General features: G+C 36.0%; 1 protein-coding gene and 1 long non-coding RNA gene across 4 annotated transcripts in view; one reads left to right on the plus strand and one right to left on the minus strand.

Moving 5' to 3' along the window:
* Positions 1-25684, plus strand: part of NAV3 (neuron navigator 3) — an 890287-nt gene that overhangs the window by 59604 nt on the left and 804999 nt on the right. The window lies entirely within an intron of this gene.
* LOC129526047 (uncharacterized) lies at positions 2130-6574 on the minus strand. Its single transcript, XR_008670634.1, has 3 exons — positions 6362-6574; positions 2354-2464; positions 2130-2212 (listed from the first exon to the last, which is right to left on the minus strand). It is a non-coding gene; the product is annotated as an uncharacterized lncRNA (long non-coding RNA).

Raw genomic sequence — 25684 nt, forward strand, 5'->3', positions numbered from 1 at the left:
GCAGAGAGAGTTAGTGGGGTGGGGGCTACTACTGAGAAGCAGACTTCCTCCAGCTTTAGAAATGGTACTTCCATGTAGAGGCGTGACCCAGAAAGCCTCTGGATTCATTTTTTGTTAGGAAAGATTTTTGAAATACTCTGCTCCATTTAAGTTTTTCTGGAAGATTGGCATTGGATTCTGGAAACATCTGGGGGGTGCAGAAAACTCCTCTGGAGGTACAGTTCTTGGATCTTCTATGTAGTCTGGGATTCGACACAAAACAGATTGAAATTCCAGGGCAGGCTCTATTTTCATGGAGGGCTCTCCAACCTACAACCGGCTCACCTGCATGCTTTTGCTTTTGTGAGTTCTTCAGGCTGAACCTCACGCCCTACAATCTTCTTTAGGGATGTTCTGGGGATTATAAATGGCTCAAGCTTGGGAGACAGGTACAGGAAAGGAGGGCTGGGGTAGGCTGTTAAGGATAGTTTAATGAAATCCATTTTTATCCAGCTAAAATGCCTAGTGGATAAAGAGACTTAGTTCTACCTCTGGCTTGAATCTCCCTCTGTGACTTTGGGTGAGTCACATTTCCTGTCTGGGGCTTTGTTTCTCCATCCATAAATTGAGGGAATGGACTAGATAATTTCTAAAGTTCTAAGTCGATCAAAGTTGATCTAAGTTTCTAAGTTAATCAAAGCAGAAATGGTTCCTAATTATATCTCCTGTTGCTATTTCTAAGTTCCTTTAAAAAAAAGAATAAAGCCATCTCATAAGACCCTAATTAACTGAGTTTTCCTTATAAAATTATGTCTTTGCATTAAAGAGGGTACAGGACGAAAATGAATACCCACAATCCTTCTTGCAAATGAGATACCCTAATTAGTCCTACTACAAAGAACAAGATGGATTTCTTTTTCAGTTTACCTACAGCGTCATAGGAAAATGGCAATGATAAAATGGGAGAGAATGGATTGATTATTGCTGCTTGAGCCCATACAGAAATAGGACCTTGGAGTTGCTGGATGCCATTGATTGCTATCTAATCATTCTCACAACAACTTTAAGGAAAATGCAGCCAAGAGGAGATACACTCCCAGTTTAGAGATACAATGGGTAACTTCCAGCAAATATTATTTCTGTGTAGAAATGAAAAAGTAAAAATGAGGGATGATATCCATTTTCAGAAAATGCAAGACTGGTATAAAATTAAAACATTATAATGTCCAGAAAGATGATTATGCATAAATGGCATATCCTGACTGAATTTTTCATCAGCCACAGTGTTCGATTCATACCTACCTCTTTTACAGGAAAAATAAAAGATAAGTACACATTGCTGCTAGCATCAAAGAAGCAATGCAACTCTAAAGACAGAGCTGGAATCTTTTTCTTGCATTAACTTCAAATCTGTCAGTGGTATAAATTATGATTGCAGAAGTTCTATTATTGTGGCAGTATTATAAGCAGGAAGAATATAGCAGTATTTTCAGATCCCAGGTGGAACGTATATGGCTGGCATTTATATCCCAGTTTATGATTTATAAAGCAAGAACAAAATTATGAAGGGAATATAAGTGCTGCCCCACCTAATCTGTCATTTTGTTGCGTTACATCCAATTTCATAACTTCTTTTTCCCTTATTTCTTATTTAGAAAAATGAATGCAATGCTATCATTTTTAGAAGGAAAAGACCAGAGTTCATTGTATTTAGAGACGGTCATGAATGGTCTATTTATATTAAGTATGAGGGTTTCCAGAACAGCGATTAAAAATGTTTTAAAATTCCAGATTAGAAATGTGGGATTTTCCTTTTGGGCTAAAAAGCACTCTTTAAAAAGTTACAATTATACAACTCACAGGAATGAGTTAAAATTAAAAGATTTGCATTTATTCTCCTCTCTTCATGGCAGTATAAACTTTATGTGTTAGGGTTTTGATTCTTCTTTTCCTCTTCTTTACTTGCAATTAGAATTCTGAACATTTATTGGTATTTAAAATGGTAGTTATCCCGGACTTAATGTAGTTGATTCCATTCCTGAGAGACACATCTCTTATCCCCTGATTAAACTCAGTTTTACTTCTACCTCCTTATGCTACTCAAGTAAAATTAACCTTGGTGAGACTTCCACCTTCCTCAGACTACTAACCTGGAAATAGGGATTTTTAAACAGGAATCTAGCACATGGTCATCACGAGGTAATCCTTCTCCAATATTCTTTACTGGAAACATCTGGAACATGATTAATAGTTTGGAAAATAGGTTATGTTAGTAAAAGGTAATAGTAACTGAAAATAATTTTTTATGTAGATAAATGTGATTTTAAATACAAAATGTAAGTTCATGAGAAGCAGTTGGAAGAAGGGCAGTTACCTGTTATTAATTCTTTTGAATATTAAAGAAGATCATATGTAGTAGCAGGAGAAATTTGTGTTAGGAATAATGATCCAGGTTTGTAGAAGTTGCCCAGAGAGAAGGTAAATTCTATAGTGCAAAAGAAAAAAGATAAATAGTTAAATGTCTATGAAGTGTCAGAATTTTGAGCCCAGGACAAAATTGTCCCCATGTTTGTTGCAAGCTTTTTTTTCACTTACCAATGAAGTGGTAAATATATATTTATATTATTTACATTTGTATTACTTGTATCCATTATTCTGCTAAGGTGTAATGAGCTACAGGTTTTCTTGGAAGCAAATTTGGGATACATAGAATTGATTGTTTTAGAATGCAAATTACAGTAATCAGGGACTATTCTGGGTTCTGAGTATGTGGAAGTATTCTGGCAAGAAGCAAACTACAATAAGCTGTTTATAACTACAAGGAGTCACCAGCATCATGAGACATGAAAAAAATGTGATGAGGGAGGCATAATTTGATGTAGAAGAGTCGCAGGCAAAGAGAACCCATTTTAAAACATCTTATTGGAAAATGTGAATTGTTTATTTGTCATCAGACTGCCAATGCTGAAAATACGGCCCAAATTAGGGGCTCAAATTAAAACATACAGAGCAAGAGCAATACGTTGGACACAGTTTTCATATATTTTTAAGAAAGTATTAAGAAATACAGTGAAGGTATTTATTGATTCAGTGGTATTTTTCTGTTTATTTCTTAGAACTATATTTTATGCTGCATTCTTTTACTTCATAAGTATCCCCTTTCTTCCTCTATGCTTTAGTCTGGGATTGAAATAAAATAAAACATTTAGGGCTATCCAAGGCTGTCAGGTCCATAATGAAATCTGGCTTTATTTATGTGTGCTTAGAGGGTTCAGAGCAGTCGGAGCTGCTAACTGTTGTGTTAAACATTGGTTGGCACGCTCCTCCTTTAAATCCTTTGAAAAGAGCCGATTTTTTATGTTCATGCAAAAGAGTCCTCAGAAGATAGTGAGGGTGGAATGTGGTCTGCTCATACATGAGATTATCTTATTATACAACCTATGCCATTATTAGAGGAAGAATCATTTATGGGGTAAAGTAATATGGATCTGTTTCCTGTAGTGTGAAGAACAGGTGTTCTACGGCCTAGGAAATTTTGAGGAAACTTCAATCATGCCTGTAGATTTCAGTAATAAAAATGTATGACCGGTGTTTGGCATAAATGGCATCATAGTATGACAATCAAATCTGGATTGTATATCTTAGTTTGTATATCAAACACACATTATTTTGATTTAAGTAACTGGGAAAATTAGTATTTTTTTTAATGTCCCAAGTATATATAATGATTAGGATAAGTTTTTTAAATGGGGAATTATGACCTAAAATAATTTTTTCCATGGAGAATGGATGCCTTGGTATTAAGTAATCATATAGCTTTATGTTTGTACCAGGATGTTATTGATAACTGTGAGGGAAGTGGTTTGGGCACCTCACCATTAGCAAGAGCAATATTTACACTGGAAGAACAAGTGAAGTCTACAAGGAATGTTAAGGTCCAGGAAACTATAGGGTCATTATAGAGATGTGGTATTCAAATTAGCAAGACCTTCAACATAGGCATCACCTAGGAGCTTGTTAGAAATGCAGAATCTGAGGCAGTGCCATGGACCTGCTGAATCTACAGTTTAGTCAGCTCGTAAGGTTGTTGGTGTGCACGCTAACATTTGAGGAATGCTGGTCAAGAGTCTCAAATGGAATGGAGCCAGTAATTGAAATTGAAAAACAGAGTACAAAGAGTGAGGGATCATGAGCCTGGGGTGCTGAAATAAATCAAAGGGATCAGGATCAAAGGAAGGTATGAGTTTTTGTTTGTTTTAATGTTGAGAGGGTGGGGTAAGAGAATGGATGGTTGGTATCTTGAGTGATGGCCATAGTTAGAACCACCATTGATGCTTCGAGATTTATGAAGTGTGCATGAGATCCACACTGGGTACTGTGGAATCTGGCAGCTATTAAACATCGAAATAGATCACAAACTTGGAAGCCTGGTAAGGTGGAAGACTTGAGCTGAGTCAAGTCTGGGGAAGTGATTGTTGTTGTCTGAAGATGAATCAGTCTCCCGGGGTTGCAAAACCAATCAAACCTTTCCCTAAGAGCAAAGGCATTGTATTGATGGGATGATTATAAAGTTGGGCTTAGCTGTATTCATTTCTGAAGTCAGGTGAGTATTGCATGTGAGTGTTCTCTCCAGATGGCAGTGACAGATTATGCAGGCAGGCCTAAAGATGGAAACACTAGTAAAAAGAATGAGATTTTGCTAAGTTGAGATTTGAGGAGCAGTTAGACTCACATTCTGTTGGAAATCACTGGGAAGCCCAACCATCTCACAGTTGAAGAAATGTCAGTAATTATGTTTTAATTTCTAAAATTTAAATTAACTTTTTTACTAACACTAAATATTTTAACATTAATTTTTATTGATTTTACTTATTTTCCTCTAAAAAACAGAAATACACTCATAAAAAGTCAAAAGAATATAGAACAATGATTAAAATCAATCTACAGTATATAATATACACATATTTAATAGGTTGTAGCATTTTATATATACCCTCTCTCCAGCTTCTTTCCCCTTTCCTCCCAACTGGTAACTGTACTTATGGCTTAGCATGTTGTATTCCATATCTTAGGAGGAAAAAAGAATTTTTTAGTCATGATAGCGTCTGAAATTTTGGAAGAGAAGAAAATTTGTTTTAGTACCAACGAATCTTTTGAATAAAAATTGTATAGGGCTTTTAAGGACTATAATAAGGCCCAAAAGACAAGATCTTTCTTTGAACTTACTAGCACTGTAGGCAGGAAATGGGCTGCAATGTATTTTAGTCCCTGCCAATTATGTCAGTGAGATCAGAGGTATATATACAATATATTTTTAGTGGTTACCAGCACTTAAGCTGTGGCAATCCTCATCCTACACTCTTGTGGCTTAGCTTGGCAGATCTGAGATGGGACATAAGCCACAAAGTGCTATGGGTCTTAGGACATAATGAAGTCATACATTACGGTAAAGGGTGGGGAGGGGGAAGAAAGCCCGACATTTTCCAATAGCCAAGCTCTTTGCACATAGATGCTGCACATACATTTTATTATTTCTGTATTTATAGCTACTTAAACTATGTAAAGATTGCCTTAATTTCTTTACCTATAAACTTACAGGACTAAGTGACTTGCCTTTATTTATGCCACAGGGCTATTCAATGCCATCTAGAATACCCTTCAAAGCAAGTATCCCTGGCTCCTCTCCATGCACAGTAGGTGTTAAATGATAGAACTCTGTTCATGGGTATCTTGTTAGGTGCTATTGGGGCTCAGAAACAGATACTTCAAACTATGGTGCATTGACATGCTGAACTGAAGAAGCCTCAAGGTCTTTTTGATTCCCCATTCCCATCTCTCAATCTTCTGTTCCCCCCGGCCCCCAAAACAGGGTGAAGTTGTTCTTTGAAGTTTCCTTATCTGCCTAAAGACTGGACCTGCCAAAGAGAAAACAATTACTGCTGGTCCCTTCCCTGAGTTTTCAATAACTGAACTCACATGACAGGAGGAAACACTGAAGTCAGTAAACACACCTGGATAGACTTGTCACAAACCATTGTAGGTTCTGTGGGCCCAGCAGATTTTGTCTCAGGCCTTTGTATGTTCTTCGAGCCCATTGACTTCTCCTAAAAATCATTTACTATGCCCCTAAAATCATCCAGACTTCCTCATCTCCCTTTTCCCCTAAGAAGGGTGTATAACCTGTACCCCATTGCATAGTGGGGTAATCACTCTGTGATCTTCCCTCATGCACATCAATAAATTTATATGCTTTTTTCTTTTAATCTGCCTTTATGAGTTGATTTTTTTTTTTTTCAGCAAACCCTCAGAGAGGGAAGGCAGGACTTCCTACAGTACCCATGGCCCCTACAGTACCCATGGTTAGAACTTCTTGACACTTTACCTTGGCTGCCAAAGTCATTCGGTTAACTGGAGTGTGGTGAGTCTGGGGTGAGAGGTAGATGTGATGAAGTGAGGAGGCAGTGTGAGTAGACTGCAGCTAGACTTGGGAGGACAGCACCTATACCAGCCTTTTGTGACCAGTCAGGTGATGGCTTAACCTCCCTGATCCTCACTCCTTGTGATGCCATCAAATGCAGGGCATGGGACATGAGAGCAGGAGCTCCTGGACTGTGAACAACCAGGATGACTAGAAGACCTTTGGTTTAAGTTCACACTTCAAATTGGAAATCACCACCAGAGTGTAACTATCCCTAGTAAAAGCATGCTTTGTTGAAATAAGTTAATTTTGCTTGCATTTTAATTACCTATAAGTGTTAGAATGAGGTCATATGTGATAATATGAAAATGAATGGAATGGTTCATTTTTTTGTTGGTTCCATTGTGTTTTCCATTCAGAGCCATAATTATGCCATATTAAAAAGTATTAATTTGAATTTTTAAGAAAAATGGCCACTTTTAATCCTTTTGAAAATGTGAATGCACATTGGTCTTTCCCAAGGGATAGTTTGGTTGGTCTGGAAAAACATCTTTCCATTTGATATATTTTCCTCTCATATGCTTCTTATTATTTTAGCTTCATTTGACCCAGTGATATGTGCTCTGCAAATTTATGGATTATTCCTTTTGATTTGGGGCATGTACTCCTAGGCTTAAATCAATCTCAACTGTGCACGTTTATTATGGGTTCAGGAAGGGGAGCCAGAAACCATCTTCTGAGTAATCAGAATTTTCTATTGTTTCTTTCTTTGTTTCTTTCTTTCTTTTTTTTTTAAAGCCACTAAAGCATTTCCTGAGTGATCTCCACTAAGATTGAATTGTTTTTTCTCTGATGGTCATATATAATTGAAAAGTAATACAGTTAATATTTAAAGAGGCATCGTTAATATTCACCTGGAGATATTTTTCTAGGAAAAACAAGCATTATGATTTGCTCTTCGAATAGCTATCATAGGATTACACTGCACAGCAAGTAATACATATATATATATATATATATACATAGTGTTAAAAACTCAGACTACATTTGTATAGTAGATGTCCAATTATTTCACATTAATACCTCTGATTATTTTTGTTGTTCCTGCCAGTCACAATGTTTAAATCAGTTGCTCACAGAAAGGGACTTTTTATGAGAAAGAGATGTAGCCTTTTGTCTTTTGTAAGTGAATTCATGGAAGGCATTTTACAAATGGATTTTCTGCGGCAAGACTTTATCCCATACATTGTTGAAACTTTTATTAGTCAGGTCTTATCAAATTTCCACTTAGCGTATTTCCCCCTCCATTTAAACACCAGGACATGAAGATAATTTAAATGGCCCGGGAAATTTACATATAGCTATTCGTAGGATCAAAATACTTTCTTTTAAACTGTTAATTTGGATTCTATTAAAAATTATGTGGTAAAAGACAGTAATTGTTAGTACGACAATGCAGAGTAATGGTACTATAAGAGGAAAAATTTCGGTGTGGATTTTTTAGGAGGAGTAATATTTACGGTTCTATTTTTTTAAAGGGCTTGACACGAGTTATTAATTCATTTATGTTTGTGCCTAAAACCTGTAGGTGTAATAAATAGCAAGCCAAGCCCAGGAAAACTTCACCTTATGTAAATACAAAGAGCCTGTGTGCGCATGCGCACACGCATATATTTTTGGGGGTGGGAGGATAGGATCTTTGCTCCTGAAGATACTCTGTAAATATCTTTTGTTTTCATCTGTTTCCCTTTCCCTTTGTCTGCAGCCAGTTGGATTCTCCTCTGCACCAGCACCCTAAGTGACAGCCCCTGGCAGTAATGAGGCTGCACACTCTGCTATAATTGAACCCTGTCAGCGCTGCCCATTAAGGCCGTGGTGTGTATGCCAGCTCATTAATCCAAAGCCCATTTCTTCTCCTCTCTCATTTCCCTTTTATACTATGGCACTGTTTCAAGTCCTGATCCCCTCATTGTGCATATGGAGGTTCAGGAATAGAGAGTAATTGGTGTTGTTGCACCCGTCTTGAGGAATAACCCTTTTAATAAAGACATGTTCACATCTGCAAACTAAGACCATTGTGTCATGATTGCGTATTGTTTGGACTTCTAGGAGAGTCTATTTGCAGTAGTCTAGATGGTCTATTTGCAGAATTTTTCTTTGTGCATTCAGACCCAGAATTTCAAACTCTCACAATTCCATGATGTAAACGTACATATTTGTGATTAAAGATACACATGCATTTATACATATGTAATTTGCTTTTATAATAAAATTGATGATGTATTTTGACTCTCACTGTAAGAGTTAATTATCTCCCATGTACCAGCATAAAATACAGTGGGCTTCTGTATAATCATACTCTTGGTTAGTCAAAATTTCGGAGAAAAACTTTCCTGCTTTCTTCAGCTATTTTAAAGTGTTATGATATTAACATAAAAATAATAGCATTTTTTGTAAAAACAGAGTCTTGCTTTGTCACCCAAGCTGGAGTGCAGTGGGGCAATCTCAGCCCACTGCAACCTCCGCCTCCCGGGTTCAAGCGATTCTCCTGCTCCAGCTTCCCGAGTAGCTGGGATTACAAGCAAGCGCCACCATGCCTGGCTAATTTTTGTATTTTTAGTAGAGATGGGGTTTCTCTATGTTGGCCAGGCTGGTCTCAAACTCGTGACCTCAGGTGATCCACTCACCTCAGCCTCCCAAAGTGTTGGGATTACAGGGGTGAGCCTGGCTAAAAATAATAGCTGATTAATACCAGCATGCCTTTATCTTGTTTATTTTTCTGTATGTAAATAATGCATTCAAATTTTATAATTGTTTTCATTGTTGTATTTTGCATATGCAATCCTTTTGGATGTTATTCTGTGATAGTACAAGTAGAGATGACTTAATTATCACTTACATGATAAAACCTTTCTAACACTATTATGTGTAACTTTGCTTGAAGCCTTTCTTTCATTTCATCTTGCTAGAGAAACCATTTTTTTACACTCAAAAAATGTAATTAAATGAAATCCCTCTTTGGATAATTTTGAATCTGTAATCGAATTGAAGCTTATCTTTTAATGTGCCTTCTAAGTAGGAGTCAAAGAAAATATACTTTGGGCCTTAGTAGAGAAGGCAATTCAAGGCAAGGTATCATTAAATTGAAATGCAGATGTGAGAAAATGGTCTAGCCTATAGATGGAGAATGTGGGAAGGAGTGTTAAAGGGATGGATGGGAGGAGGTATTGACAAAATTGATCAAAGATTCAGGTGAGTCCTCTAGAAATTAACAGCTCTAAATTGAGTCAAAGTTATTTAACATTATCACTGGTAAGTTGTAAATCTTGTATAGTTTTGAGGTAGGAACACATAAAAATAAAAAAAAATGAACGAAATTCTTGATATTTGGTACTTAAATTATTACTTGGTATGATATTATTATTTGAGACAGTCTAATTAGGGTCTAGGAATCCTAGGATTCACTTTCTATACAAGTAAATCACTTTCTGTAAAAAATCAAGAAAAACAACAATAAACAGGAAAAAACAAGTACATTTCAACTTTTTGAGTGTGGATTGTGTTTTATTCATTGTTATATACTTGTTTGGTTCAATGTGGTGTTTAGTTGCAATCAACATATAGTAGTTTTCAAGCAACATTTAGTACAAAGAATGAACATCCTGTATGAACAGAGATAACTTGTCACTTCTGGTCTGTACAGTACCTGTAGTTCTCAGACTAGTGCTTGGTACAGAGGAAGTGCTCAGTAAGTATTTATTGAATTCATGAATCCAGCTTGGAATGTGGAGGAAAAGATTACTATTAAAACAAGGGTTTTTAACCTAACTTCTTTATGCTATTGAGTATGGTCGAAAGCAAAAAGGAAGCTGTAGTAGAATAACAAAATAAAATATGTTTTTATTATCAAGAACAGTGTATCTAGGTTGAAGCTCAAATCTCCAAAGTAAGACTTTAAACTCTACTTAACAAACAGACTGGAATTTAGTCTCTTTCCTTATACTCACTGTCAACATTTTGGATTTAAACTCTTTACATTTTTCTCATAAGAACTTGTTTTATTAAATGTCAGGAAAGATTTTAAAAATTTCATAATGACTTAAGAGCCAAATTAATCTCTATTAAAGGCAACACAACATATATTCCTTTCTTTAAAAAATTTTTTTTTTAGAAAAACAAAGTTAAGAAAAGACTCATTAAAGTTATACAATGAGTGTGAGCTGTATGGAATTTGGCACAGTTTTTATGACAAACACAACAGTTTATATCTCACTTCCAGATTATGGGATCAGAAGATAGTTTATTTATTTTTTATTTTTATTTTTTTCCAGTTCTGCATGTGTTGGTGGGGGGAAGGGGAGAGGGATTTGAAGGAAAATGAAAACATGGATAGCTGTCCTAAATAAATCAGTCAAGGAACAAGAGTGCTTAAAGTATTTTTTATTTGTTTGTTTAAACTGGAAAAATGGATTGAGGTAGGTATGGGTATCAAATGGACCCCACCCTCTAATTTCATTGATTTTCTTGTAATTAGCAATTTGACTCATGATTATAACCATGTGGCTGGGAATTTTTATTAAGATAGAGAGGCGGTCCAACAGTTTTTTATGAAAGCCCAATTACAGTGAAAGGAAAATAAACATGTTATGTGTTTTTAAAAATGCTTGAAGAATTTGTAATCATGGACGTTTTATACACCATTTAAATGAAAACTCAGTATTTGAATCTGGTGGTGATTTAAATATTTATGTAAAAGAGGACATTATCAGATTATTTTCCTGTCATTCTTATTCCTCTATAATTTTCCCCAAATTTTTGATATTGGCCACTTTTGTACCTCCTGCAGATGTCAACAATACAAGGGTCCTCATGTAAGTGGGTATTTCAGAGACTGAGCCGCTGGAAGCCCTTGGCAGTGTTTTCATAAGGGCTGATGCATTCTGTTATGGGTAGAGGCCATGGCTCTTACAGAAAAGATTATTAGGCTTAAAAAAAAAAAAACAAAAAAAAAAACCTTGCCAACTGCCCCCTTTTCCTGCCTTCATTTGGGCTCAAGTCGGATAATACCACCAACCTCTCATTGAATCCCATTTCCTAAAGTTATCTCATTTCTCTTAGACCCTTTAAGACCTTGGTGGCCTCCAAATTAGCTAATGGTGGTATCCTTAACCAGTGTGACCTACGCTGTTGGGACCGTTAGAAAGATCTGATAAATCAGAAGTAACTGCTTGCTAGTAATTTAGCTGGGGTGGAAGGTGAGAGAGAAGCTAATGCTACTGTTACTAGGAGATGACTTACATGAGGTATGGTAGAGACCATGAAATAAACATATGAATAGATGGAAATTTGTGTATCATGCTCTAAAGAGCTATCTTGTCCACTGACATGAATTAGCTCAACATCTATTGCATACATTTATGACTTAAAATTTTGAAGATCCTTTTCCTCCTGAACTTTCTAGATGCTTGCACCCTTTTGTTTAAGGTGTTAAGATTGATGTTGCCCATTAACTTAATATGATATTACTGTTTTTTAAATTTATCTGAATTCTAATTTTAAAATTTTCTTGAGAATATCTTCTAATATTCCATGCTGAGAATATTACCCACATGTGGTCATGTGGACTCCCTCCATCTCAGAAAACACTGCCCTTTACTCCTAAGCACCTGACCTCTGCTCCTTCAAACGTTATGTAGAACCAGACTCCACGTGAGATAAATGCATAATGTTTCACTGTATTATTATCTTAATAGTCTCATTGGCAGAACAAATTTTAAAACCCACATTTTACCCAATATAATCCTTTCCTCTACTCAAGTTTTTCACACTATATGAGCTCTGGGATTTTTCACCTCCTGTGTGCTTAAGGACACGTCTTTGTTTTATAGTAGTCTTATATGGTTGGTTTCCTGAAAGAAACATTAGGTTTTTAAGTCTCTTGTAGTGGTTGTCACAGCCATGTTGTTATTTGTTGGATGCCATTTGTGGAGGTTGAGGTAGAAGGTGATGAAAGTGGAATTCTTGAGTCATAGCCTCTGAGTTTCAGTTAGAGCTTTTTTGAAAAATAGTTTGGAAATTCATAGCAAAGACTGAAATTTTGTCCTTTCAGGAATATTACCTAAAACCAACGAACAAACAAAAAGGAAAACAAAAAACTATTAGGGATATGCATGAAGATTGGACCAAAGGAGTGTTTCTTTCCAGACAAAAGGCAGTATAAGAGGGGAGAAGGAGTGTATTACTTAAGTTTTCAATAGTAGAACATTTCCTAAGTTTTATATATTTGTAAGTGACTATGTAGTCATTTATAATGAAGCTGTGTATTTTTATTTATTACTCAGAACCTTAGCAAAAATACATTATGGAGTATGGTTTCATGTTTACTGAAAAAAATAAGTGTCTTTTATATGTACCAAGGTGCAAATGGATGTTGAAGGTAACCTGTGAGGATTATGAGTATTTTTGTTTTTGTCTTTATATTTTGTGTCTTTTCTGATCTTTCTACAACAAATAGATGCTCAATTCATATTACAGTGTTGACGTTCATATAACAGCCCTGCATATTTATCAAAACATGTTTTGTTGAAGACTTACTATTTGCCAAGTACTGTCCTAGGTCCTAAGCATGTACAGTATTGGTGAAATAACATTCTATGTTCTTGTAAACCTCATAACTATGGTGAACTTGCTGCAGCTATTATCAGTCATATCCTAAAGCACCAGGAAAAACAAACAAGACTATTACTTTTATTGACCTAGCAAAATGAACGTGAATATTTTAAGTTAATTTGGCAAGATTCACACGATTTATTTATTTATTTGGCCAAAGATGTTCCTGCTGCCAGTGGTAGTTAAAACAAAAGATGTTGAAGACTATCTTTAGTTTATTATTGTTAGAGCATGTTTCTTTTTTTTTGTATACATTTAATGGGTACAAGTGCAGTTTTGTTATATATATTGCATAGTGGTTAAATCTGGGCTTTTAGTGTAACCATCATATAAATAGTTTACATAATATCCATTATGCTTTCAATGTTTTATCTGTGGTCTTTCAGCTTCATTCTATGTTCTCAGAGTCCTTAAGACATGGAGGTAAAATTTGATAAGGAATTGAACAGATATATCACATCCTACTGATTTAGGCACAACTTATATATTAGTCTCTAATTGTTTACAAAGTAAAAAAGTTTGATTTTATAAAAAGAGAACTTAGGCTAATTCAAAACTTTGTATACCAATTGGGGTGGTAGTATTTCATTATGGATTTCATTAGTGGGTGAGAAGGAGAGATTCTGCAATTGCAAATATGTTATCTAAATTAAATTCTAAATTAGCCTTATAATAAAATAATAAATGATAATATGCTAAGACCCTACAATACTGTAGTATCATGTTGGTGTGTGTGTGTTTTTAACAATTATGGCCGGCGGATCACAAGGTCAGGACGAGACCATCCTGGCTAATGCGGTGAAACCCCGTCTCTATTAAAAATACAAAAAAATTAGCCGGGCGTGGTGGTGGGCGCCTGTAGTCCCAGCTACTCCGGAAGCTGAGGTAGGAGAATGGCGTGAACCCAGGAGGCAGAGCTTGCAGTGAGCCAAGATCGCGCCACTGCACTCCAACCTGGGCGACAGAGCAAAACTCCATCTCAAAAAAAAAAAAAGAGAAAAAAAAAAAGAAAGAGAAAAAAAAAGAAAAAAAACAATTATGTTTCATAGTGATAAATTTAAATGCAGAAAGCCATTCTGCTTTTAATAGATCACATCTCATCTTAGAGCATAAATAACATTTTGCAAATGAAAATTTCTTGAACTATTCAGGGTCATGGCAATTAACGTATCAATGTTTCTCAAATAGCTGAAAAAGCAAGATACCTGAAATCATTTAAGAGAGCAATTTCATACACGGTATGTCACAAACACCATTCCCTGAGATGTGGTAATGGTGGTGGTGTACGGTGAAGGGTTTGATACCAAAAACACTTGGGAAATGCTGTATACTGTTTTCTCTTGGATATACAAAGGCACATGAGCATATTGAAGGCTCTGACCAGTACTGCAGTAAAGAAGTCAATTTAATTTTGTTTCATCTAGTGTTTTTAAAATGTTTACATCAGGAAATTTTCATATTTCCTAATATGACATACTCTGGTATTCTATGAACCTTCTTTGACCAGGATTGTCTACACTCTAGAGTAGTGCTTCTGAAACTACTGTGGACAAAGATTAAATTTTAAAATTCTAATCTGTCATAACAGGCCACTAGTGATGACTAATTGCAGCTTGTACCACGTTAAGTCTGACAACATTCACACTGGCCTGTATCCTGTTCAACATGTGTCCAGTGGTCATGTAGTTGGGTGTTGTAACAATGTTAATGTACTGTAATAGTTTCTAAATGCTTACCCTGTTTCCTCCATTCTTACCTGTCTCCCTTTGGACCAGCACTGGCAGGAGTAACTACTTTTGAATGGGACAAGTCCAGAGCCTCACTTACTCACAGTGAGGTCTGCAGACCCGGTGTATCAGGATCACCTGAGAACTTGTTAGAAATAAGGTACCTCAGGCCTTCCCGAGATCTGTGGAATTACGAATCTTTATTTTAGCAAGATCCCATGTGACTTCTGTGCGCAGAAAATTTTGGGAAACATGAATCCAGAACCATGCTGTTCAGCAGAAGTAGAATGCAAGCCAAATATGTAATTTTAAATTTTCTTGTAGACATGTAAAAGTGGAACTAATTTTAATGTATTTTATTTAACTCTATATATAATTTCAACATACAATTGATATAAAATAATCATAAGACATTTTGCATTTTTTAAGACTTTGAAATTTAATGTTTTTATACTTAAAACAGATCTCATTTCTCATTGGCTACATTTCAAGTATTTAGTAGCTGCATGTAGCCATTGGCCATTACATTGTACCCCTCAGAACCTAGAATGTTATCTGGCACATAGCAAGTGCTTAGCAAATATTTATAGCATTAAAGTAGTTGAGGAAGAGCATTTACTGAAGGCAAGCAATGTATAAGCTACATTGCCTCTTTAAAACTTGAAGGTGTTTGGGTGGAAAAACATTTAAAACCAGGTGTCTGACTCCTTGGTCCATTTTCTTTTTACTTCTTTACTGCTTTTTATTTTTTTGTGAATCTCTAAGTGCATTAAGTAGGATTTTTTAGTTAGCTATTTAAAATCCAGTTTCCTAAATACTCATATATCTGCCTCAACTCCTTTCTGGAAAAAGTTCAACTGTAAGTAGATAAAAAATCAAGACCGAGATTCTGGGTTATTTGTTTTTTATTTTCTCCTCTACTAATTTCCTGACCATTTTTCCTTTTTATTCATTTCATTTTATTATTTAAATCTACTTTTAGAAAATTGCTTAGATATGTATTAAGATATCCTAAAATTTCTTTTTTGATGAGAGAAGGATTAGAAAATTGAAATTTGATTGAAATTTGATGAGAGAAGGGTTAGAAGATTGAGAGCAATTGGTCAAAAACAAATTTCAAATTATAGCACTTGTCTATGTAATATGGGACCTTAAAATAACTATTGACTCCTGGTGTCCAGGAGATCTAGAACCTTGCAGTCCTTGGACAACAGAACAATCACAAGATGCTGAGGTAGTGCTGTACCTACCAGTTTCATTATCATAGGTTGGGGAGGGTAGGAGTTGAGGTCTCCTGGTACGGGAGTGCAAAGGGCAAGTGCTTAGGAGTCATTTGCCCCTAAGTGTGGTGACTAGATTTTTTGAAAGAAGACAAAACACAAAATTTTTCTTGTACTATCTCCTAACTTGGTCTCCACTGTTTCTACTCCCATTTTTAAGACTAACGAAATCAGAATATTGGTTCTAGGTACCTTGTAAATAGAAATACTTTTTTTTTTTTTTTTTTTTTTTGAGGTGGAGTCTTGCTCTGTCCCCAAGGCTGGAGTGCAGTGGTGCAATCTCGGCTCACTGCAACCTCCACCTCCCGGATTCAAGTAATTCTTGTGCCTCAGTCTCCTGGGTAGCAGGAATTATAGGTGCTGCCTGGCTAATTTTCATATTTTTAGTAGAAAAGGGGTTTCATCATGTTGACCAGGCTGGTCTCGAATTCCTGGCCTCAAGTGATTCACCTGCCTCAGCCTCCCAAAGTGCTGGGATTACAAGCATGAGCCACGCCTTCCTGAATCTAAATAGAAATTCTGAAACTACTATTGTTTCTTAGTCACCTACTGCGTGACTTGTTCAGTGAAACCTCCCAACATAGCTGGTGGGGCAAGTTCCAGAATTTTAATTAAGAACTCATTTAATTATGTTAACTCATATGGGAGCTAGTAAACTCAGAAGAAAATGAATGTAGGAACTGGACACCCCAGTTTTTAATCTTGTTTTTTCCTCAACTCAACTTTTCCAAACTTCAGTTTCTTCATCTGTTAAAATGAGGATAACAGGAAAGCCCTAGGATTGTATTGAGAGGAGTAAATAAAACAACATGCTTTAAGATGTTTACATGGAGTTGGGCCCACATATATTAGTTATCCACCCTTTCCCCTGAGTGATAAGGGTGTGGGGAAATAGGAATTTCACATGCCAGTGGTTGGTAGAAGCATTAATCAGAACAAGTTTTATGGAGGACAATTTGGCAGTCTTGACACAGCGGTACTACCAATTGTATACTTGTGCAGCCAAAGGATAAATTCCTAAGAAATAGGAACAACGGTGCTCAGATAAAATTATTTCATAAAATCCAAAACTGCAGACAACTGAAATGCTCATAAATTAGGAGCTGATTAAATTATAGTAAATCCATATAATGAAATGTGTAGACATTGCAAAGGATGACATAGATATCCTTGGGAAGATGTCCAAGACCCATTAAGTGGGGAAAAAATGCAGGATGCTCTTCTTTGTACAATGTATAAAAGAATTTGCAATAAATTATTAAATGGATCAACCTGAGAAGTAGAAATGAGATCTGAGAGAACTTTCCTTTTTTCTCTTTCTCTATAGTCTGAAATTTTTATTATGAGCAGATATTGCTTTTCCAAAGCATTTATGTCAATATTTATGATAGGGAATGTATTGCCTTGTGGCTCTGTACTCTAATTCTGGGATACAAAAACCAATTTGGTGGAAGGGGCTCAATATCTGATAGTGTGGTAGTTTTGGAGTTTTGCCAGGCACATAATTTAAAATCAATTTAAAAGCCCGTGTATTCTGAATTTGATTCAGTGTGTCAGTTTGGTCTAGAATTGATTGTTCTGGCACTTTTATATTGCACAACCCAGTGTTCTATGTTAGAATTCATAACAAGTTAGTTTACTATTTTGCAAGAATTCAAATGGTTATAGTACATATGAAAAATGCAGCCTTAAAAAAGTCATATTGACTCAGTTTCTCCCCATCCCCCAATATAATATAAATTGTTATATTGTAGATTAAGTCTGACTTAATCTTCTTGGGGGAGATCAGTTTGTTATTCATTTTTTTGCACTGTGTAAAAGAACATGAAAGATAAAATAAATTCAAAATGATTTATTATAGGAGGGGCATATTCTGAATGAGCTTAGTTAAGTACATACTAAAACAAAAGTAGCTTATAAAAAATGTGATAATGTAAGGATTTTTTTCTAATCCTGATTAGATTTTAAATTGTCCCTTCAGTAGTTTGCATAATTATAAGGCACTGCTATAGAATGAGTAACAATAGAAAATAACTCATTAATGCCTGTTTCTCTTTGGCATTGTTCCAGGGCATGCAGCTTGATGTTTGCAGAGGAGACAGTCTAGCATTTCCCAGTCTGATATGGAACATCAAAGATTGCTAGGATTTCTCAGTACTCAGACATTCCTCATTTTGTCTGAAGTGGTTATATCCCGAAGAGCCAATAGTTGCATGGAATTTAAAGTATTTTGGCACTTATTCTTATAGTATTTTCAAATGTAGTTTATATTAGAGAAGTAGATTGAGATTTCTTGGCTTTTAAGCAAAATGAGTTATTGCAAAATCTAGTTTTTGAGCCCAAAGTTATAAGGTAATTGCAATGCTGGTGACTAAACTGGATTGCTTTTTAGAACTAGGTTTTAAATACCTACCACTTACAAGCCATAGTGTTTGATTATCACTAGTGCATTTTTAGTGTGGTGCCTAGACATTAGATATGAATCCCTAATTAATGAATAATGAGATGTTGAATCTGGAGTACTGGAATTTTATTCTTCATTGTAATATTTTCCAATACAGGTTGTGCTCAGCCATAGTGCATCAGGATTGGCTATATATACACACCGTTGATGACTTCCAAACACTTACAAAGTAATGAGTTTCTATCTTAATATGGTTAAACTATTGATAGGCCCTATGGGTTTAGACTGATCAGACCCCTTGATAAAAGGAATTCTTTTGATATATAAACATGAATACAAATGGGGACCCTAAAATACATACTCTTCTTGGAACAGACACTGTAGAACAAATCCACTCATCTCCTAGTCATTCAATGTGAAGATATGGAGTAAATACTAAGACAGTCTTGACCAGTTTGTCATGTAATAAATAATTCTTCTCTGTTATTTCTTATGGATAAATGTTTAATAACTGGTTTATGTTAAATGGTTCATGTTAAAAAAATTTTTTTCCTATCACATGAAGAATTTTGGGCAATCAACAAGGATTGCATGGTTTGATAGTAGATTTTAATAAGATAAAATGATATATCAGGATGTGTGCATATATAGTACCTTCACACAATATTACTAAAATTTATTTTGTTAATATGTTGGTATGGTATTAATATTAAATTGCTATATTAGAAATATACCAATATTATTTTCTATTAAGTATTATTAAATTGGTATATTAGAAATTATAATTTAAAGATGCCAGGGCATGAATATTAGTTGAAAATTGGTTTTATTGAATTACTGGAAGAAAAAAAGAATCTCTTTGGACAGTGAATAGTGAACTTAGATATTTGTACAATGTATTGTTGAGAATAGAAGAAAACTGCCCTTTACATTTTTCACCCAGATGTGTGCTTTCTCCATGGCTTCTGACCCTTTCCTGGCCACCATGATTTGAGCGCTAAGTCATCTGGATTCTAAGCCATAACTAGCAGAGCCCCTATTTACTGGTGTCTTCCCTAAGATTGGAGATCACCATTTCTGAGGTATGACGAGTGATGCACTTGTTGGCCATACGCAAATACATGGAAAGGTAACAAATTCAGGAAGTATTTTTCCTTATAAGCTTTTTTATTTCTGAATTTTAGACTTACCTTTTTTGCCTGGATACATGGACTCATCAGCTCTAGTATATATGCTGGCTCCTGAATGGCCTTAGCCCTTAGTTCCTCCTGTGAGGAATTTCACTGTGCGCATTAAAGTGAAAGGAACACAATTGATATGAAGTCATATCTCCTTAAAAAACATATGGACAGTTTTAGTTGCAAATATATAATTGTATTACTTTCATGTCCATATTCAGGTTGGCTTAACACAAGCTGATCTTAACCTAGAACTTCAGAAAGTGACAATTCTATCAGCCTTCTGAAATGTCCATTGCAATATGTAAAAAGAAAAATAATTCTTGTACATAAATCAGGTATAGTATATTCAATTAAAGTGCCGTGAGATCATCTCTGTAGAGATTTTTCATTTCAGAGTAATGCTCATTAGACATCGATCTATTTTTCCTTTGATTATCATTTTGAGTCTAGATTTTATCCAAAGGATATGGATTTGCTGAATGAAACTCTAAATTCAACTTGTAAAACAATACATAGATGACCCTATTATGAAAGATGCCATTAAAGAAAATAACTTATTGGCTGGGTGCAGTGGCTCACACCTATAATCCCAACACTTTGGGAGGCTGAGGTAGGAGGATTGCTTCAGGTCAGGAGTTGGAGATCAGCCTGTGCAGCAGGAGTTTGAGGCTACAGTCAGCTGTAATAGTGCCACTGTACTACAGCCTGGGAGACAGAGCAAGACCTTGTTTCAGAAAAAAAACAACTTACTGCTAACCCATTTTGTTATATTAAGCCAGCATATAAAAACAGATATAAAGCATGTGCAGATGTACTATTTGTAAACGTTTCCTAGGCCTGTTATAATAAAGTGCATACAACTAGGTGGCTTAAGACAACAGTAACCTATGTCCTGGAGGCTGGAAGTCTGAAATCTGGGTGTTGGCAGAGTCGTGTTCTCTCTGACAGGCGAGAATCCTTCCTTGCCTTGTTCAGCTGCTGATGTTTGCTGCAATTCTTGGTTCTTTGGTGTCAATCACATGACCATCTTCTCCCGCTGTGTCTTTGCATCATTGTCCCTCTGTATGTATCTGTGTCCAGATTTCCTATTTATAAGCAGATTAGACTATACCCTAGTGACTTTGTTTTAATGTTAATTACAAATAAAGTCACTTTCTGAGGTATTGGCACTTAGGATTCAACATATAATTTTGGGAGGATACCATTCAGCACAAAACACTTCTGATGCTGGGAATATAGAAGATACTTATTCAGTTATTACACATTTAGTGAACATCTCCTAGGTCATCGGAATGCAAAATTGAGGAAGATGTAGGCAGGGTGTGGTGGCTCCTACCTGTAATCCCAGCACTTTGGGAGGCCGAGGTGGGCAGATCACCTGAGGTCAGGAGTTCGAGACCAGCCTGGCCAACATGGTGAAACCTCCTCTCTACTAAAAATACAAAAATTAGCCAGGCATGGTGGCAGGCGCTTATAGTTCCAGCTACTCAGAAGGCTGATGCAGGAGAATCGCTTGAACCTGGGAGGCAGAGTTGCAGTGAGCTGAGATCACGCCGTTGCACTCCAGCCTGGCGACAGAACAAGATTCCTTCTCAAAGAAAAAAAAAAAAAGTGAGGAAGTTGTAATCCTCCCCCACAAGGAGCTGGCATTCAAGATATGGGAAACAAATAAGCCAGCTAGTTACAAACAAACCTCTGAATAATCTCTATTATTATTCATAATCTATTCAATTATTTAAATAATAGAGAAATCTCATGGATTAAAGCAGCAGCAGTTGGGGAAGTATGTGATTTAGGGTCACTTGGGCTATAGGCTATAATCTTATGAGAGAGATATGAGAAAAGGCTTCTATGGCTACTAAATATGCAAAATGCTAGGTTAGATGGATAAACAGGGTTCTTCACTGCAAGTCTTCTCAGAGCCTTGAGTATGCTATTGTGCTTTGTGAATATAGAGCTGGTGACTGTGGTGTTTCCCACACATACTTGACCACATGATTCTTCTTAATGGATCATTTCAAGTAATTATGTTCCTAGGAAAACACTGGAAACTAGTGTTGAACCATGTGATCTTATTTCAAAAACCACCACAGAGCTAGCATAATATAATGGTTGCTAAGATAATTCATCACCCTGAGGATGGGAGCAAAGGTTTTCAGAAATTTATAGACCTCTTATGTAGATATAGCCAATCCTTCTCAAGACAGTGTGTTTCTTTCATAATGGTTGCAAGAAAATACTGATCAGTGGATTGAATTCTGTGTTTCATCCAGCAAATTTAGTGACTTTGGAATCTGGTTAAAAGCAAGTGACCTGTTCTTAAAGCAAAGTAGCATGTTTGCGTCACTTCTATGAATGCAGTATTCATTGCCATGTTTGAGACAATAAGCATTCGAACAGCCAGTGTTAAACTCTGCCTGAAATGCCCTTGGGAAGTTTTATACCCCATCCTGCTGTGGTTAGAAAGTATGATACACAGAATTTATTCTGGGCCTTGAAAGCATGTACATCCTGTACACTTTTGAGACACTACCACGTTAATGATTATGTATTAACTTGAGGAAACTTGAAGCTGTGCATCAAATTCTCCTAGGAAAATCTTACAGTGAATAAATCACTTGTATTAGTAATTTACAGTTTGAATGATATCTGAAGGCCTCTTCACTATGAGAATACTGGAAAATGCGGTGGTGGAGCAGTGGTCTTAATAGCATTAAGAACCACAGATAAGCCAAGAGATACCTATGTGAATAGCCTGGCCCCACTTGGCTCTGATGGATTAACGGAAGTGAGGAAGTTCTAGATCCTGCAAAGAGGAGTAGATTATTTATTTATTTTTGAGACAGAGTCTCACTGTGGTGTCCAGGCTAGAGTGCAGTAGCACCATCGTAACTCACTCTAATCTTGAATTCCTGGGCTCAAGGAGTCATCCCACCTCAGTCTTCTGAGTAGCTAGGACTATAGGCATGTGTCACGGCACCTGGCTATTTTTTTATTTTTTGTGGAGGTGAGATCTTGCTATGTTGCCCAGGCTGGTCTCAAATTCCTGGTCTCAAACAATCTTCCTGCTTCAACCTCCCAAAGTGTTGGAATTATGTGCATGGGCCTAACCTACTCCATGCCCAGCCTAATAGTAGTTTTATTATGGTTATTTGTTCCACCTTTTGGAAACCCATTTAGAGTAATGAAATTATAGCTAATCTGAGGCCTTGTAGAAACTCTCAAATCTGTTTACTTTCTCAAAATAGGGGAATGAAAGTTAAATTTTTCTGCAGCTTTCCAGTAACAGACTGTCCTGAGAATCACTATATTTCCTTGCATATATGTTCTTAATTATTGGGCCCCTCTCCTAATTCCTTTACCTGCAGCGTTCCATACTCAACAAATAGAGCTTAGTGATGCCCCTCCACCTCAGTGGTTCCATGAAAGAGGAGATGACACACGTACTCTCTAACCGTGGGCCAAATAACCGTGCAGGACTAAACATTAGTTCTTTTCACTTCTAAGTCTCAGAATAACGTTTTTTCTAAGCTTCCAGACTCAAATATCTCATTAAAGGTCTGTTTTGAGTTTGGGGTATTATTTGTTTGCAGAGTACATCTGTAGGGTTTGATGAGTTCCTCTCTTCTGCCTCAGTAATGGCTCGGTTTCAAAAATGAATGTAGAGACTCCTGTATTTCTTAAAGGTTTTACATTCTTTTCAGATTAACAGCCATACAGAATAGCCATTATTCCATTATTGTCATTGATTATAACCTTACTTGGGGTTACTCCCTGTTCAGAGAGAAAGCCCAGCACTTTCTATTCAAAAGTCTGTTAGGAACAAGCAGTGTTGGGCAGTGGGTGGATCTCAGGGATGGATGCAAACTTGCCTCTGCAGTGGTGAGCCCATGTTCTCTTCCAATCCACTAAGCTCAGCCAACAGATGTTCTTAGTATTTGGCTGGTAAAAGGAAATGCAGTTTATCATTTAAAAACTGCACATTGTTGACCAGTGTTCAAGCAATAGTGTCTGAGTGGAACATTTTTTTTTTTTACAGATTGCAGGCATTTCCTGATATTTCGGAGGTGAGAAAGAAGGCAGATTTGAGAGTATTTTAAGGAATACCATTGTGGTATGCGCTGTTTCTCAGAGGAATAAGCTCGTAGTTGAGTCAGTCCCAAGCATGAATCCACAAGACACTGTTGTTTTTATTGAGATCATATGCAAGAGCTGTTGTTTACTTAAGTTATCCTTATTTAATTGGAGCAGCTGTGAAATGTATTTGGTTCACCCATCCAAGCTGGGAGCAAACTTTTCATTAGAAAATTTCATTGAGGACTAGAGTTGCTGTTTTTCTCTTGAATCAAGGCTTCCAATTTTACATATAAATAAGTAAACGGTGACTTTCAAAGCTGCAGGTTTTGTTTTATAGATGTAACTCGTTGTCACTCAAGGCAGTTGTCATCAGACAACTGAATGTTTCTTTGGGCAGCTAATTAAGGTGCTTATTGCAAACAACTTGGTGTGTCCTCTGCCCAAACCAGAATGTCTTAAAGTATTGCAAGATCACTTTCCTGGGGGAGAGTGATACTCTAAGTCATACCAAATTGGGATGTAGCACTTTTGTTTGGCAGAGCTAAAACCATTTAAATGTGTAGAAACTTTTACCAGAAAGAATGTGTCCTAATATAACCTTTAAATGTATTAAGTGAAGAAAAAAGGGGGAGCTGATCATATTACATTTAAATGATTTGTTTTCCACCTCTGGATCATGAGTTCTTTGAGGACAGGGATGCCTGTTATCAGCTGGTAATGGCTCATGTAGTTCAGCTTGAATAACATTCTCAGCAGTTTTGAGGGGCTTTTTCAATAACCATGAAGTGAAGTTTTACATATGATTTATTACAACTTTAAAACTTTAGTTACAGATTTATAGGATATGAGTATAATTTGGCTGTATGCCTGTCACAATCTTGTGAAGAAGGAAAGACATGTTTTCCTCTTTTTTTTTTTTATAAGAGGAAGGAAACAGGAACAGAAAGCGTACATGATATTATCAAAGCTGCCACTAAGATTACTTATAAAAGGAGGAATCTAAGATTCTGACTGCCATCAGACATTTTGTCAAAAAGAATAAACTTAAATTGCCTTTAAGTCTTTGGAATTACCTGTGAATTATGGGAAGAAATGAATTCTGATAGGCTTGTCAATTTTAAACTTGCTAAAATTGAGACAAGTAGAATGATGCCAAATTAGAATTTTATAAATAATGTTCTAATTTTAATATATTGACTTTTAATTATATTTGAAGTTCATTATTTTGCTATTTCTGCCTGCTTCTACTTATGAAATATTTGGATGATAACAATTCTACTTCCCTTGCAGAATTGGAGTAGATTAGGTATAATGCATGTGGAAGCAGCTGGAGAAATATAAAGCATGTCAACATTTCTTATTTCTGAGTAGTGGACACAGTGATGTCACATGTATTAGCCTCAGTATGTTGTTTGGATTTAAACATTTTCTTTTACAGCTAAAAAATAAAAAGTATAGCCATATAAGGCATTATTATGTTAACTTTACTTGGGTATATTGTACATGCACTAAAATTCACTCACTATAGTATATAATGGAATGATTTTGAAAAAAGGTATAGAGTTGTGCCACAAACACTGCAATTGAGTTTTGGAAAAATTCTACCAACCCCCAAATTTCTCCAAGCATATTGGTAGTAAGCCTCAATCTGAGCAATCACTGATAGGCTGTCTTGCATTTTCTGGATACTTCATATGAATGTAATCACATAATATGTTGTCTTTTGTTTATAGATTCTTTCACTTTACATAATGTTTTGAAGTCCATCCACACTGTAGCACCTGTCAGTAGTTCATTCCACTTTATTACTGAATATTCCATTGTGTGGACATGCCACATTTAACTGTCCATGTTAAAAGAATGGACATTTGGATTCTTTCCATTATTTGGCTATTAGGAATAATACTGCTGCGACTATTAGTGTGCAAGTCTTTTGTGAACATTTGTTT

The sequence above is a fragment of the Gorilla gorilla genome, chromosome 10 (assembly GCF_029281585.2).
Source record: "Gorilla gorilla gorilla isolate KB3781 chromosome 10, NHGRI_mGorGor1-v2.1_pri, whole genome shotgun sequence".
NCBI lineage: Eukaryota > Metazoa > Chordata > Mammalia > Primates > Hominidae > Gorilla > Gorilla gorilla.